The sequence below is a fragment of the Vicugna pacos genome, unplaced genomic scaffold, assembly GCF_048564905.1.
Source record: "Vicugna pacos unplaced genomic scaffold, VicPac4 scaffold_21, whole genome shotgun sequence".
Lineage (NCBI taxonomy): Eukaryota > Metazoa > Chordata > Mammalia > Artiodactyla > Camelidae > Vicugna > Vicugna pacos.
Genome location: NW_027328742.1, coordinates 13,051,118 through 13,061,231, shown reverse-complemented (window position 1 = coordinate 13,061,231; position 10,114 = coordinate 13,051,118). Strand labels below are relative to the sequence as shown.

The 10,114-nt window shown below is 38.3% G+C and overlaps 1 pseudogene; it reads right to left on the bottom strand.

Annotated features, from left to right (window-relative positions):
- Positions 1–891: 891 nt before the first annotated feature.
- LOC140694296 (olfactory receptor 9G1-like) lies at positions 892–1,806 on the bottom strand (annotated as a pseudogene).
- Positions 1,807–10,114: the final 8,308 nt, after the last annotated feature.

The following is a 10,114-nucleotide window of genomic DNA, read 5'->3' as shown; positions in this document are numbered from 1 at the left end:
CTTGTAGACTTATTTCTTAAGTTGTTCAACCTCACTATACTTATTTTTTATTATTGTAATTTTATTCTTGTAATCTTGATGCTATGAATGTCACAATTTGAAAGTAGAAGTCCTTGTAGGTTCACTCCTATAAAATAAAAGAGAAGCACAGGGAGTTATACAGTGATTCACAAATATCGTGTCCATGGCAACTTGACCAATTTTTCCTTATTGAGGAACATATTTAAGAGACATGTAGATTGGAGATATCAAGCTTGCTGATTATAGTTTTATGGATATTTGATGGATGCCTCTGGGCTTTTGTGCTAAAGCCTCTGGGGAAAAAACTTGCATGTAAAAATGCTTTAGAAGTTCTGTTGTGGGAATGGAAAGTGATGATTTTAAGTAGTTAATAGTCATATAAAAATATTAAAACTTAATTCAGCATTCTCTTATTTCTATTGGATACTATTCTATATGTACCAGTCAGTCAGAAATGCTGACTATTGGATACTATTCTATACATACCAGTCAGTCAGAAATGCTGACTATTGGATACTATTCTATGTGTACCAGTCAGTCAGAAATGCTCTCATGCTAAAGAGAAAGCTATTCTGTCACTTTATGAAGGTAGAGAGGAGGGTTTGATTTTAAGTTTTTTTGGTTGTTTTTATTTAGAGTATTATGAAATTCAAAACAAATTCTTATATTTTATACCTAAATTTTATCTCTTAAATTGCCCTGATTTTCTCATTTTAATTCTTTTGAATTGTCATGCACTAAGGATGCAAATTCTTTAACTGGCATTATAAGAATTCTTGATCCTAATGGAACAAAATAGCAGCTCTTCTTAAAATATAATAACCTGATCAAATATTGTCTCTGGATCTCCTAAAAGGAAAGAATCTTGATTTATTTGAGGAGTTTATTCAGAGCCTCTTTCACATCCTTATTCCTCAGGCTATAGATCATGGGATTCAACATGGGAAACATCACAGTGTAAAATGTAGAAAATATTTTGTCCCTGTCCAAAGAATAGCTCGATTGTGGAAGAGCATAGATGTAGAAAATGGAGCCATAGTACAAGGTGACAGAGGTCAGATGGGAGGAGCAGGTGGAGAAGGCTTTGAGGTGACCCTGGGTGGAGTGGATCTTCAAGATGGTGGTGATGATGAAGAAGTAGGAAGCCAGTATGAGCACAGGTGTGATGACATTGGAGGTCAGGAGGAAGTACATCAGAGCCTGATAGCCATCCTTTCTGCCACAAGCCAGCTTCACCAGGGGAAGCAGATGACAAAAAATATCATCAATGACGTTGTCATTACAGAAGTTCATGATAAAAGTTCTTTTGGTAATGACGAAAGAGTTAGTAAAGCCACCAAGGTATGAGGCTGCTACCAAGAATGCACACAGCCTAATGGGCATGGCCTGAGAGTAAAGCAGTGGCTTTGAGATGGCCACATAATGGTCATAAGCCATGGCAGCCAACAGGTAACACTCACTGTACACCAGCCCAGCAGAGAAGAAGAACTGAGCTGCACAGCCAGCAAAGGAGATGCTCTTGTCTTCAGAGATGCAGGTCACTAGGATCTTTGGAGTGTAGGCAGATGAATATCAGAGATCCAGGAAAGATAGATTCCCAATGAAAAAGTACATGGGTGTGTGCAGCCTCGAGTCATTACAGATCAACACCATGAGGATCATGTTTCCCACCAGGGTCACAAAGTAGACACCAATGAACACCACAAAGAGAACCAGCTGCATCACAGGGTCTGTTGTGAAGCCCAGCAGGATGAACTCAGTCAGTGTATCATTGCTTCTCTCCATGGTTATTGGAATCTCACCTAAGAAGAAAAAACATGAGAATTCAGTTTAAATCACTGTCTTGTATACATAGAAAATATGTGAAATAATCTATGATCCAACAGTGTAATTTTTCATTTTAGAAAGCATTTTCATTTTGTAATAAACCACTTAGACTTTACAATTATATATATTGTTAAATGATAAATTTAGGTACATTAATCTTTCAATAGTTTATTTGAACAAACACCTATTTGAATCAGGCAGCTATCAGATTAATTCTGAGTACCCCAGGAGAAAACATAGGAGAGATATTTTTATAGAAAAGACACAGATCAAAGCAAAACAATCATTTGATTGGCTATAGATTAAGTGGTTGACAAATTTGGGAGACCTTAGCTGGCTCTTTGAGATTGGTGCTTCTTAAATTTCATTTTCTGGTATTCAAGGTCCTTAACTCTGGCTTAATGTTTTATTTTGCTTGCAGTCGTTATCAAGATATAAATAAGAGCCACCTCAGTCTGATGGCTCACTTGTTTAATGACTTTAGATATGCAATTCCAAAAGTCTGGAGTTGGTTAATGTCCCCCCCTCCACCTTAGGAATGATTGTTCAAATGAAGGATGTCCTTATAATTTCTATTTTCTTGTATTTTAGCCTTCTTCATCATGCCAGACTACTTTACTGCTAAATGTGTGATCTCTAAGCTTAACGTGTTACTTGTTTGTATCTGGAACTCTGAACATCACCTATTTTTAATGTATTTTGTTTTGTAAAAAATCAAGCAGTTTTCTTTTAACATTTCCGCATATTGTGACACCCTGAATCCCTATAAATTCTTGTCATATTAATACTTATAGGCATAAGAAAATACTCAGATTATAAGAATAAAAATTTGAATATATACAATTTGGGGGAGGAAATGTATGCAGGAAAATAATATATAAAGATGGGATTATAAAAGGCAAAGGATTAACTATTTTTTCCTTATTCTATCAATAAAAATATATTTGACAATAATCTAAATAGCCAGTTTTATTTTATTTTATTAAAAAAATGTATTGAAGCAGTCAATTACAATGTGTCAATTTCCGATGTACAGCATAATGCCCCAGTCATGCATAGACATACATATATTCATTTTCATAGTTTTTATTAAAGGTGATTACAAGATACTGAATATAGTTACCTGTGCTATACAGAATAAACTTTTTTAAAATCTATTTTTATTTGTATGTAAATAGTCAATTTTAGATGTAAGCAATTCATATGTAGTATGTAAGAATTATAGGAGAATAAACTTACAAGTTATTTAAAACTTTTAATGCACTATAATGTTTTTATCAATAATTTTTATCTTAATAACAATTAGTCAAAAAATTACATATCTTAGGATACGACCACGAGACTCAGCCTTCCATCCAATGACACAGAAATGTGCTCACTTTCTTCAGGATTCCCTGCACATAGACTCCAGCTGTGTTCTTGAACTGGATAGACAGGAATATATCTAGTGTCTGTGCATCCATGCATTGAAGGAACAGTTCCAGTCACACTAAGTTCCCACCAACCAAAGTTATTTTGTAGCTAAATAAACAAAATTTTCAGTGAATATGACAGTGATGTGTATGCTTGCCATCTTGAACTTATAAAAATACTGTTTGTCCAAGACTCAGTATTAGTGTTACTAAAACCTACTTCTGAGTAAAATGTAGGACTCTATCAGACTGTCCTTCTGAGGCCTTTGCTACCACTTCTCTTCTAAAGGTCCCTATGTGGGTTCAAAACCACACACAGCTGAATTCAATGCTGGTGCTTTGGTTCTCATCTGACTTGATCTACCAGCAGTTTTTGACGTACTTTATTCATTCTTCCTGCTAGAAACACTCTCTTCACTTGGTTTCCAGGTCATCAGACCTGCCCAGGTTTTATTCTACTTCTAAAGCTACTTGTTTTCCAGTAGCTTTGGTGTTATGGCCTCTAGCTTTGAATTTTGGAATGCCCCGGAATCAACCCTTGAATCTCTCCTCTTTTCCATCCACAGTCACTCTGGTGGACCATCTAGTCTAATGACTATAAGTGCTGTTCACATGTGAGGTCCTCCCCCTGCTTTGTGTGTGTCTGTGTGTGTGTGTGTGTGTGTGTGTGTGTGTGTCTTTCTGTTTCTTCCTGACCATGCCTCTTCTCTGAAATCCAGATTCATGGATCCAAATTCTTGCTTAACATCTCTTACACGATGTCCACTGGGAAGGTCAGGAAAAAATGAGTTTCCAGTAGTCCATCCTAGACTGCTTTGCTCTCAGACTTCTCCACTGTAGTAAGTGGCATCATGTCAGTTTAAGGATAATCAGTGGATATTTTTCACCCTTGTTTGTCTTTTGTTCTGTAGTTGACTAATCAGTGACTTCTTGATTCTACCTTCAAAATATACCCAGAAACTGGCCCAGTTTCCCAGCTCCGGTGGTTCAGCCCTGCACTGAACTACTGTTATCTCACATCTGCATCACTGCAGAGCTTCCTGATGGTCTTCCCATTTCCTCCCCACTTCCGTCCTTACCCTGCTTAGTCTCTCAACAAGACCGCCAGAGTGATCCTGTGAGAACACCTGTTTAGATCACGTTACTCTTCTTCTTCAAACACTCCAATGGCTTCACAGTTTATTCAGAGTAAAAGTCTAAATCCTTACAGAGATGTACAAGCTCCTTAGATTTCTGCTCCCAGCCCCTCCTGTTCTCTTCTTCACGGTTCACTCTGCTCCAGCCTAGTAGCAATGCTGCCCTCCTTTCGATTCCTAGAATAAACTGGTTTCACGCAGAGCCCTTGACAGTTACTCTTCCCTGTGGATAGAATGCCCTTCCTTTGTATCTTTATAGAGAATCCCCTCCCTTTTCTCAGGGGTCAGTTGCCACTCACATTACCCCTTTCCAGGTGTTCCCTGATCACCATGGTGCACTCCACTTCCCTGATGTTCTTATACCCCCTTCTACTTTATTACTCTCCCTAGTGCTGCTCACTCTCTAGTATTACATATTTCTCATTAATTCAATGTATTCTCTTTCCCCTTCAGTAGAATATCATCTTTCCCACCTGCTTTTGATGCAAAATGTGTATCAGTTCAGTATTTATCTCATTTAAATTTGTACGTTTATTTTGACGTTTTGTGGGCTGTTTATTCTAAGTTGAGTAACGTCAGTACAAACTGAGAATAGTTTGGTGATGGAGCAAAGTCTTTGAAAACACGGATCCAGGAGAACTAAAAGGGGTTTCCTGTGAGAAAAAGTTGAAAACTCTTGTACCGAACCTTAAACTTAATGACTTCTGTTTCCATTTGTTTTATGATTCTCGTATTTGTACTAGAACGTTATCACACATAAAAATAATATCTGAGCATTTTGAACACTGTACTCTGAGTCAAGTACTGAGCTCAATGTTTCATAGGCATTAGTTTATTTATTCCCATTATTTTATTTATCCATCATGGGTATGTTTAAGGATTAACAAAAATAATTTTACAGAGGACCAAACTGAGTTTTCATGAGTAGTTAGTCATTACACAATTAGTAAGTGGTGTTGTCTTACTCCAGGGACCTGGCACTTAACCACTAAGTCACCTCCCTTAATATCTGACATTAGAGTAACAGTTGTTTGTGGGCTCCGTGGGTCCTTCTCTTTTTGGTTACAACACCCTAACTCAAAACTGATACGATAATTCTGAGAGACACGTGCTGTCACAGGTAAGCACCTCACACATGTCGCATCAGATAAACACTTACTCACGGCTTCCAAATGGTCTTCCATCAGAGTCCTGTGTCTCTTCCATTTACAGCCAGTCCTGTCTATAAGTACAGAAGCATTCTGTTCGCCTCTCCCAGGACAGGGACATTTACCGGCAGTTGTCGTAGTCACAGCCAACAAAGGAGGACATCATGGGTCCAGATGACTTATCTTTATTCAAGTTCCCCAGTGTATTTGATCTTTAAGCACCTCAGGAGTTCATAGCTTGGAAAGTCTCTGAAAGGCAAACTAACCAAAAAGTGTGTTAACATCAGTGCCGAAGAAGAGATTGAGTTAAAAAATTGATGACGCTAATTACTACATTTGAGAAACTACTTTTTGTAAAACATCTTCCTGGGGTCTTTATTTAGTTGTCAAACACCTATGGAGAATGAATTGCCATTTCTCCTACAGACGAGGAAATAGATCAGGTCAGTTAATTAATTTGCCCAGGGAAGGGCAGTCAGGGTTTGAACCCAAGGCAATCTGATCAGAAAATTCATAGTCTTCCCCTTACATCAAATGTGCTTCAAAGACTTAATACTTGAGTCTCTATTCAGCTGAGATAATAGTGCTTCAAAAGCGGACTGCACTTACCCCGAGTGTTTATAAACACAGGCTCTGCACCAAGCATATTCAGCCTCACTTTTCATCAACTCATTACCCAACTTTTAAATGGCAAAAAGCCTTTCATATTGGCTAATGTCCTTAAAAGCAACTTGTCAGGTTTCTCCATTATTTATCTTAGTAATACTTACTGAGTACTCAGTATGCATCAGAAACCACACTGAGTGCTTTAAAGTCATTGCATTTTAACTTTCACAGTAATCTTGTGAAATAAATATCATCATTATGCCCATTTAGATGTGGGCTATATGGGACATAGAAATGATTCTACATCCATTGTTCAAAGTCACAAAATGTAAGACTCGTACAGGGAAGATTAAATCTATTTCTCTCTGTGCTAATCACCTGTCCCCAGATCTCCCTAATTATCCAGCATTACCTCTGTTCCAGATACTCTGCCAGGTACTGTGGAAAGTGATAGAACTGAAGTATGGGGCGTGGCATGAAGAAGGTGGAAATTATTGGGAGGCACCGAATCTTTGTAAACAAACACAACAAGTTATGGTGGAATTACCTGTTGTATCTGATAATGAGAGGCAGGCCAGGATGAAGAGCTTGCTAGGAAGCACTGTGTGTGTGATGAGACATTTTTCACAGGAGGGAGAAACATGCTTGTGAGTTTGAAGATGCGTGGACGGCTACCACATTGGAGGAAGACATTTCTGGCAAAAGGCACAGCCGCCAAGACACTGAAACTGGAAATGGAATGGAGGCTGGAGGAACTGTCAAAGTCCATCAGATCCATTGGGAGCATGCAGCGTATTTGTTGGCATGACGTTAGATGAGACTTCAGAGGTATTTTCATGCCACATTCACAAAATCCTCAAAGGCAATGTCTTCACTTGGACCAATGTTAAGATGCTTGAAGTGTCAGGGGCTGTGGCTAAAAGCTGGGTGGTGTTAGGGAGGCAGCTACCACTGTGGGCATCAGCATGTGCAGAGCAAGGCTGATTAATGAGTGCTTAAACTCCCTACTCCATCCCTACCAATGTCAGGATTAGGGGGATGAGGAAAGACACTCTTCTAGAGACTCAAAGTGACCACCAGCAATTATAAACCAAATCAGTGGCATGGCTGAGTCTGAGATTGGTGCCTCTGACTCCACGTTCTATGCTCTTTCTCCCACAGTAAATTCCTCCTAAGCCTTCTCCTGCCATGACTTAAATTCTCCTTTCTTTTAGATATTTTTGCTGTTAGTCACATCTTGAAGAGAAAGGGAAAAATAACTCTTGATTTCTTAAGCATCAGGCCCTAAGCCTGAATTCTGTGGATCTCCTCAGCTGAAAATGTTCAAATCCACAACACAAACACACACAAATGAAACAGTGCACATATTTTCTCCATGTTTTCCTTTAGGCTTAAACATGGATGCAAAGTCACAGGTTAAAAATTTTACCTTAAGAAAGGAATTCTCTTCCAGTCAATCTCAACTGGAAGGCTATGACCACTTGGCAGTAATGCTAAGCTATTGTCCAACATTCATTTTAAATGCATCATTTGTCTTCCTATCCCCCTGGGATAAATTTTTTTTTTAATTGGACATTTCATTATTTTGAGCCTGAGTATAGATGGCTTTTTTTTAGTTTGCTGTCCCCTAGGGCTCTTGTGTTAGTCACAAAAGCTTATTCCTGTGGTAAATAGTTCTCAATGGCAATTTTTTTGCACTTTTTGTGTCAATTATAGTTTTATTTTTCATTTCTCCCCTTAATGTAAGTTGTCATTTCTCACCACAAATAGTTGGGAAAGCCCAGTCTCCCTTTTTACTCAGTTTCAGAAACTGCCATAGAATGATTGTGCAGTATGAAAATGAAGCTTTGAGGCTCCTGTCATAACAGAATGGAAATGACTGTTGAGTTTTTGTGGGAGTAAAACAAAGATTTCTGTGCCAATAGTAAATCTGAATCACACAGTTTACCAGGCTTTGTAACAAGATCTCATCCCGACATTCTAATATTTAAATCGGTGAGTTCCAGAATATTTGATAACAGTCGATCCCAAGGGTTTTACATTCTTGGAATTCCTCATGGTTTTGTAGCTTGAGGGAATGGCAAAAAGTCAATTAAAGCAAAACTATGCATTGACAAAGTCAGGTCAATCTTACTTAATAAGACTTAGATAGGCTTTGTTTGGATATTGAGATTTCCCCAGTGATAGATATATTCAACCATAATTTTCCTTCACATTTTGTACTGAGTTTTGCTGAATCCAAATATGTATATAGAAGGCATGTATTCAGTATGTACAACTGAATATTAATAAACACATAGGTATCAATATATCTGTGAGGTGCTTAGATATCTTCCATTTGTCCTTCTAAATAAGCTGCCACCCTTTGCCATACTGTTCTCTGGTCTCCAAGAAACCAACCCAAATGAACTGTATTACTTAAGATGAACAATGGAGAGAGAACTAAAATGAGAGAAAACGCTGGGTTCGGAACACTTATTTCCAGACTATGTCGCTGCACAGGTGGTGACGGCCCCATTAATCCCTAGACCACCGTCCTGGCTTTTATCTGGTTTCTCTTACTGCAGACTCTCCTTCTCTTTCTAGGCCCTGGTAACTGATCTTTCCCCTTCTCCCTTCAGGCCTAGATGTAGTATGATGTTGTGTCAAAGAATGAGTCTATTCTTTGTTATTTTCCCATATTCTGTTCACATATTTATAGATATTCTCTTTATTAAATTCTCAGATTGCCTGATTTGAGTGGGCCATTTGGTCTCTGACTGGTGACAAAATTAGCATTAGCTGTAGCCCTGGAATCAAACCTTTAAGCTGGGTCTCTGGGATTAGTTTGCTCGCACATTTAAAGAATGAGCAAATATATCACTTGCCAGAGAAATGGGACACTGGGGAGCCCTGGCAAGTGGTAGTGTCGTGATAATTTAAATGATCATTAGTAATGTCATAGCATGAAGTGCAACCGGAGAGCAAAGCACTGAAAGATGATTTCGTTGTAGCACTGATGGTGACCATAATACTGGTTGTAGAAATCACAGGGTCTTCTAAATTGAAAACTGTGACTATCCTTCTGCAAACATGAAAGAGTACTTGGAAAGCCTCAGCAGTAGGTTTGAAGGAGCTTCTCATCTCCTTTAGTCCCTTAGGAAAGATATGGTTGAGGTCCAAGCCAGGGCTTAATTATAAGGATTGCAGACACGCAATACCAATCAAATTCCAAACATCACCAGATGGTTTATGGTAAGGGAAAGGAACTGATTGAGGAAAGAATTGAGGTCATAAAATAATGGGATAGGGACATTGGGCAGACAAGAATGGAGCTAAAAACAAAAATCTTTGCCTGAAGAGGCAGTTCCTAGCTTCTCCCACCTTAGAGAGTCAGTTATTCCCTGTACAAAACTCTTCCAATGACTGTACTCAGGGAGTTGCCTTCTGAGCTCATGTGATTCTCCTCAACACCCACCCTCAACCCTCCACATTGCCTTTGTAGTGAAAGTTGAGTATTGCTTAGCCCAGATGGTGAATCAAATACTTGCTCTTAGAGGAAATGCACACTAAAAAATGTTATGAGATTTCATTAATCTCTATTAGTAAGAATCTAGAAAGCATGCAATTGGCTTCTAAAAGCGGTAAACCAAGCAGTATGAAATATAAGGGTTATTGAAACCAAGGTTATCAACACAAGTGCACCCATGGAAGATTCAGGAATTCACTGTGTGTCCTTAAGAACTACAATTAAGCATTCAGTCTGACTGATTCTTTTGAACTGTTTAATACTGACTGAAGAGAAAAATATCCCGAATGCAATGATGGCAAAACATGTGGATAACGCCAGTACTGTAGGCTTAATTAATTTCTTCATTATGCCTCTATTTAGTGTTGTGGCTTACTAAGATTATTTATAAGCATATTTGTAATCTTTTTGTGTTTTAGTAATATTATTTGGACTTTCCCTGTAGTTGAGGTGAAC